Source organism: Petaurus breviceps, unplaced genomic scaffold (assembly GCF_028583685.1).
Source record: "Petaurus breviceps papuanus isolate PSGF00001 unplaced genomic scaffold, PetGlider_PUasm1.0 76, whole genome shotgun sequence".
Lineage (NCBI taxonomy): Eukaryota > Metazoa > Chordata > Mammalia > Diprotodontia > Petauridae > Petaurus > Petaurus breviceps.
The window spans coordinates 6,955,944-6,962,975 of record NW_027186473.1 but is presented as its reverse complement, the minus strand read 5'-3'; positions in this window follow the sequence as shown (position 1 = coordinate 6,962,975).

Below are 7,032 nucleotides of genomic sequence, written 5' to 3'. Positions count from 1 at the left end.
CTCTCTCTCTCTCTCTCTCTCTCTCTCTCTCTCTCTCTCTCTTTCTCCCTCTCCTTTTTCTTGCTGTGTACCACATTCCCAAAAGTTTTATGTCTCAGAACCTCTTTCAGTTTGTCTTTTGAAATGTTGGCACCATCCTTTGAGTTTTAACAAACTTTTATTATATTATCAAGCACTTACTCTATTCTGGGCATTGTGATAACTGCTTGGAGAGGGGTTGGGAGGGGTAGAAAGACAAACTTACTTTCTAATAGGGAAGGATACATACAAAAGGGAACTGAAATGCTGGGCGCAAGGGGAGATGAGGTATAATATATAATATAATATGATGGATCTTTAGGACTTAAAATGTGTGTGGGGAGCAGGAGGTTGGGGATTATGGTGGCAAATGGTATCCTTCAAGTTTGAAGGGTCAGAAGCAGAGGAGGAAAATGAAATTTGGCTTCTCTTGGCCTTCCTCAAATCAAGGTCAGAGGAAGAACTTACCAATTATAGAGAAATGGACCAGCATGTGAGAGTGATGTTCTAGGGTAGGAAGATGACCCTTGCCAAGGAAAGTTGCAGGGTCAGATGGCAGCTGAAGCCTAATGGTGAAGTCCAGAAAGTCAGAAGCAGTGGCGACAATGACCAACAAGTCTCTCCTTATCCTTTTGGATAACCAGGGCTTTTGGTATCTCTTGATTGAGATAAACTAAATGTCCCTCCCTTTTGTATACTCTAGGAGAATTGACTTTCCTTGCAACAAATGCTTTTGGTGTATATTTCATAGAGATAATAAGATATCTGAGAATGGTGAGGGAGAGGGGAGCATGCACTTTCTGATGGGGCAGGTCTAGATGCTGGTTAGCAAGCTAGATACCATCAGTAAAGAGGTACATATCTATGTGCCCTATTTTAAATGAACTCCATTGACAGTACAGTAAAAGCAGAAAATCTAATCCGTCTTCCTTCCAGAAAGAGTAATGTAATTTTTTTTTTTGAGCAATCGGGATTAAGTAACTTGCTCAAGGTTACATGGCCAGTTATTTCTGGGTGTGGTGCTAAGTATCTGAGCCCAGATTCGATCCCCAGGTTACCTGACACTGGAGCCAGTGCTCTTACTCGCTGAGCCACCTGGCTGCCCCTATGAGTAATGTAATTTTTAAAGTGCTCTTCATTAATAGAGAATGGGACAGAATAAATAACCTGGTAAAGAAATATTTGTATGAAAATTTTAAACAATAGTAACTAAAGTGTGAAGGCCTAGCCTGCCTGACCAAGAAATTAGGTGAGATGAGCCTATAAGATTAGAGCACAATTCAGGGATAATTACAAAGTTCCCACTAATTGTATTTGTTCTCTGGCCTAGAGTTTCATCTTCTTGGCTGTCAAGAAAGGCATGTTCCCTATCTGCCATAGGGGTAACCTTTTGTTTGTTTTTTTTTAATTTGCCCTAATGTTCAGTCATAGTGAAAAGAAACACTATTTGGAGTCAGAAGACGAGGGTTCAAATTCTGTTTTGCCACTTATTAGTTTTGGCCTTAGTTTTCTCCAATGTAAAATGAGGAGACTATTTGGAGTTCTCTCCAATTCTATTCTATGATCCTATGAAAGATGCTGAAACTTTCCAGTGGAATGTGAACTTCTTATGGGCAGAAAATATTTTGTTTTTGTCTTTGTGCTCCATTGTCCAGCACATTTCCTGCTACACAGTAGTCCTATAAAAAATGCTTGTTGAATTGAATTGAGGAGGAAAGAGTATTAACAACCAGAATAGGTTTTTAATAGAAGATGACCTAAGACCGAAGAAAAAAAAAGATTCTGTTCGAGGCAGTTTTAGATGTATATGTATATGTGTATGCTTATCATATGTATAGTATTGCAGCTTGGTAGCAAATGGGATAGAATATGGGGCTTGGAATCAGTAAGATCTGAATTCAAATCTTCCCTCAGATATTCACTAGTTGTATGACCTGGGCTTAACTTGTTAAGTTCTCTCAGCCTCAATGACCTCATATGCAAAATGGGGATAATAATAGCACTTACTTCTCAGTGTTGTGAAGATTGAAAGAGATAATATATGTAAAGTGCTTTGCAATAAAAGTGCTAGCTCTTACTTATCCAAAATTGTTTTGTCCATGTTAAGATTGTATATATGACCTTTAGAGTTACCAATAAGATCTGTCTCTTTACAGGCAGAATTGGACAGCATCCAGTTTGCTAACCAGCCACTAGACCTGCCCTCTCTAAACTGTGTGTGTCCCTGACTACCTCACCATCCTCAAGGATAAAGGATAATTAAACTGAAACTGAAGCTTCTCATTTTTAAAGAGACCTCCTGATACTATCTCTTCACAAAGATACTTCAAAGCAATTTTTATTAATACCACCACTATCTAATAATCATTTTAAATTCTTCATTTTTAACATCTTTTAGTTTCCAGATGGATCTCAGAGCCTGGGGTGAAGGGATAATTCAGAAAATCTCTCATTCTGAAGGATGCTGGGTCACCCCAGACACTAGTTTCAGGAAAAGTAGCTTAAAGCATTTTGAGGGATAGAGAAAATAGATTGAACTGCATAAATGCTGAAAATAAGAGTTGGAACAGAATCCAGAGGTTTGTTTTTTTTTCCTTTTTCTGTATCTAAGTTATACTTTCTTCTATAAAATCTCTGAAAGGTAATCATTTAGTATCTACCTAGGAACCTACCACCTCTAGAGACAAGTCATTTCACTTTTAGACAGCGCTAAATATGAGGAAGGTTTTCTTCTTATGGAAACAAAATCTAATTTTTTCAACCTTCTTCACCCACAGATCTCTAGGGCCAAAGAGAACATGCCTTTTCCACATGACACCTGTGCCATGCTGGCTTTTACTGAAATGAATGACCAAGTAACTCTGCTTAGATGAATGTTTTGAATGGCTGGAATATTGAAAAACAAAATCAAACAAAGGGATGACATTTCTAAGAGAAATACCAAAATGCTGAGGGTTCACTTTCATCACGAGAATGCCAGTGGAAAATGAGAAAGAGACATACTTGCTTTTAATTACATTTTGCTCATGTTAAAAACATTTACCAACTGAGCTAATTAAATTAAGCACAATTTTCAGCAGAGCTGTGATAGCTTGACAAGTAAGGGTTCACAGTGCAGGCTGCAGGCATTTATTCAAAGAAGCAACTTGGTGCATGTAATGGAAAGAGTATTGGGCCTACATTCAAAAGACCTGGGTCTAAGCCCAGGTTCTGTCACTGACTTCCTGCATGAACTTGAGAACCTCAGTTTTCTCATCTCTAAAACAGAAATAGTAGTACTTGATAGGGAAAGTGTCAACTTCAAAGATTTAAAGTGAGGAAGATTGGAAGATGTTTTGTAATTTGTAGAATTCTTCGACTTCAAAAGATAAGTGATTTCGTTGGGATGAATACTCTCTTCATTAGTGTACATGGTGGTCTCTGCTGTGCCCACCCCTACCTAAAAATTCATCATATGGTATCTAAACCTCTGGTGTACCATTGAATTTAGCCAGCTGTAATGGCAAGCACAGAAGTAGTTCACACCTTGTTTCAGCTATTGAATTAACACCTTGTTTCAGTTCAAGTTTCTTTTGAGCCTTGTATCAAGTCTGTTAAGAAAAAGACCATGAAAACTCCACAGCTAGTAAACCCTAGAACTCATGAACTCCTGAAACAGGAGGGGGAGGAGCTAATGACCATATATAAGGAGAATTTCTAGGCTAGAGAAAGAAGAACTGAAAAGAATACTCTTGTTGTGGCAGAGTCAAGAAGGAGAAAACCTGTAGTATCCTGGCACTCTGTCTGTTCTTTCTGTTGATGTTCATTTTTGATACTTTGTACGGAAGCCCTGGTACCTTACTGGAAGCCCTGAAAGAGGATTTTATAGTTATATGTTTACAGAAGTCCTGGAAGAGTGTTTTGGAGGTCCTGGGACTGTACTGATGATTTGTGCTGACTTCATGGACCTTGTTTGTGGGTCTGTGTTGATTTCTATGTTGATGATTTGTGTTGAGGTCTCAGACCTTGTTTGTGAGTCTCTGTTGATGTCACAGGCAGATAGTGAATTGATGATGGTGCCAGGAATGTGTATGAATATTATTGTGGCTATGTTAAGATTTATCTTTCCAGAAGCAGGAACTGTAAAGTACTTGAGTTGGACTGGACACTGTGAACTTCAATATGGAATGGGAACTGTATGAAGAACTGGACAAGGAGCTGGACAAGAAACAGGGAGCTGACTGCCTTTGAACCCAGGTGACAGTTGGAGCTGGGACCATAGAAGACGAACCATGGAAGCTCAGAGCCAGCCTTGAGTCAAGTTGAAAGAAGACTTTATTTGGATACTGTGTACTGATGGAGAAGATTATGATTTACTTGTGACCGCGGGGTGTATGGCCTATGTATTTTCCACTACTCCTTAAGAGTGTACTGAGTAGTGACTGATTATTGAATTGTGCATGATGACTAAATAGTGACTGATTTGTAACTTAGTGTGCCCCATAAGTGGAGGACTTTGACCCTTTGTACTTTATGATTGAATGATTGAGTTACTAAGTGATTGACTGACTAAACGATTGTACTTTGTTTAAAACTATGTGACCACTTTGGTGAAAATTATGTGGCCATTTCTGTGATAAATTGTAACATTGTGAATGCTGTATCTTGATTTTCTGTGAATGTTTTGCTCTGATTTGTTATTGGATAAATAGAGAGTTCAATGTACTGTGTAATCAGAACCTTGAAAAGCTGTTCACAGTAGCATTCTTTTGGTAAGCTGCTTGTGCATGGCTTTACATCAGCCTGGTTTGCTACCAGAACATTCTTGAAATTTCCCTAACTTGGTAGGAGCTGCCATAGTTTCTTCTCCACTTGAAAAGCCTTGAACAATCCCATTTACCCCCTGATAAGGAATCCAAGTAGGACTTTTGTGGTAAGAACATTTATCATAGGTTACTTACTCATGATCGTGGGGAAGGTTTTTTCTGGTTCTCAGTTTCATCAGTATAATAGAGAGGTTGGACTAGATAATCTATGTGACCTCCAAGTCCCCTTGACCTCAAAATTTCTAATATATTATATTCTTATTATTTTTTCTTTTTATTTATTTTTTAAAAGTTATATGTAGACTTATATATATTTAAATATTTGATTTCAAAACTTTCAATTCCAGATTCATTCCCTTCCTCCCTTGTCACCCACCCTTACTGGGAAGAAAGCAGTTCAGTATAGGTTGTACATGTGTGGCTAATGCAAAACAATAACATAGTACATATATTGTAAAAGACTGACTATATTTCCCTCCCTCCTATCCCACCTCCCACTTATTCTATTCTCTACCTTGATTCCCATTCTTTTTCAAAAGTGGGTGCTTCCAACTTCCCTCCCCCCAGCCTGCCCTCCCTTCCATCATCCCCCTTCTCATCCCCTCCCCCCCTACTCTCCTGGAGGGTGAGATACCCTATTTAGTGTGTATTTCATTCCCTCCTCAAGCCAAATTTTCAATGGGAATAAGGTTGACCCATTCCCTTTTGCCTTCCTATTCTTCCCTTCCATTGTAACCATTTTCCCTTTCTTCTTCTATATGAGATAGTTTACCCCATTCTGTCTCTCCCCATCTCCTCTCATTATATTCCTCTCTCACCTCTTAATTTCACTTTTAAGTATCATCCCTTTCTGTTAAATTGGTCCTGTGCCCTCTATCTATGTATACCTGTAAACATATATACACACATTCACATATGTATTCATATGCCCATATATTTCTCATATATGTATATATATTCCCTTCAACTACTGAAAAAAAGTTTCGTAAGTTATAATTATTGTTTTTCCATGTAAGAATGTTAATAGTGCAACTTTGATAAGTTCCTTATGACTTCTTTTCCCTGTTTAGCTTCTCATGCTTTTCTTGCTTCTTGTATCTGAATGTCAAATTTTCTATTCAACTCTGTTTTTTTTTTCAGCAAGAATGCTTGAAAGTCCTTTATTCCACTGAATGACCACATTTTCCCCTGAAACATGATACTCAGTTTTGCTGGGTAGGTGACTCACTTGGTTTTAATACCAGCTCCTTTGACCTACAGAATATCATATTCCAAGCCCTTGGATCCCTCAGTGTAGAAGCTGCCAGATGCTGGGTTATCCTGATTGTGTTTCCACAATATTCAAATTGTTTCTTCCTGGATGCTTGTAATATTCTCTCCTTAATCTGGGAATTTCAGAACCTGGCTATAATATTCCTAGGAGTTTTCTTTTTGGGATCTTTTTCAGGAGGTGATAGCTGGATTTTTTCAACCTCTGTTTTGCCCTCTGGTTCTAAAACATCAGGGTAGTTTTCTTTGAGAACTTCCTGGAGGATGATTTCTAGGTTCTTACTTTGATCATGGCTTTCAGGTAGTCCAATCATTTTTAAATTATCTCTCCTGGATCTATTTTCCAGATCAGTGATTTTTCCCATGAGATGTTTCACCTTGCCTTCTATTCTTTCATTTGTTTGGATCTGTTTAATAGCATCTTGATTTCTCATAAAGTCATTAGTTTCCATTTGCTCCAATCTAATTCTGAAGGAATTATTTTCTTCAGTGAGCTTTTGATATTCTTTTTCCATCTGGCAAATTTGGCTTTTTAAGGCATTCTTCTCCTCATTGCCTTTTTGAGCCTCTTTTGCCATTTGAGTTAGTCTTTTTTTTAAGGTTTGATTTTCCTCAGTCAGGCTGTTGACTCTCATTTCTTGATTTTCTTGCATTGTTCTATTTCTCTTCCCAATTTTTCCTCCACTTCTCTTATCTGCTTCTTAAGGTCCTCTATGGCCTGTAACCAGCTCGTATTTTCCTTTGAAGTTTTTGGTGCAGGAGTTCTGACTTCACTGTCTTCCTCCTGCTGCATGCTTTGCTCCTTTTTGTCCCCATTATATGAGTCTAATGTTGGAATCTTCTGTCTGCTTTGTTTCCTTTGCCTGGTCATGTCACCCCTCAGTCACTTGACCCTTGAGCTTTTTGCCACAGTAGGACTCTGCCACCAGACAGGGGAGCT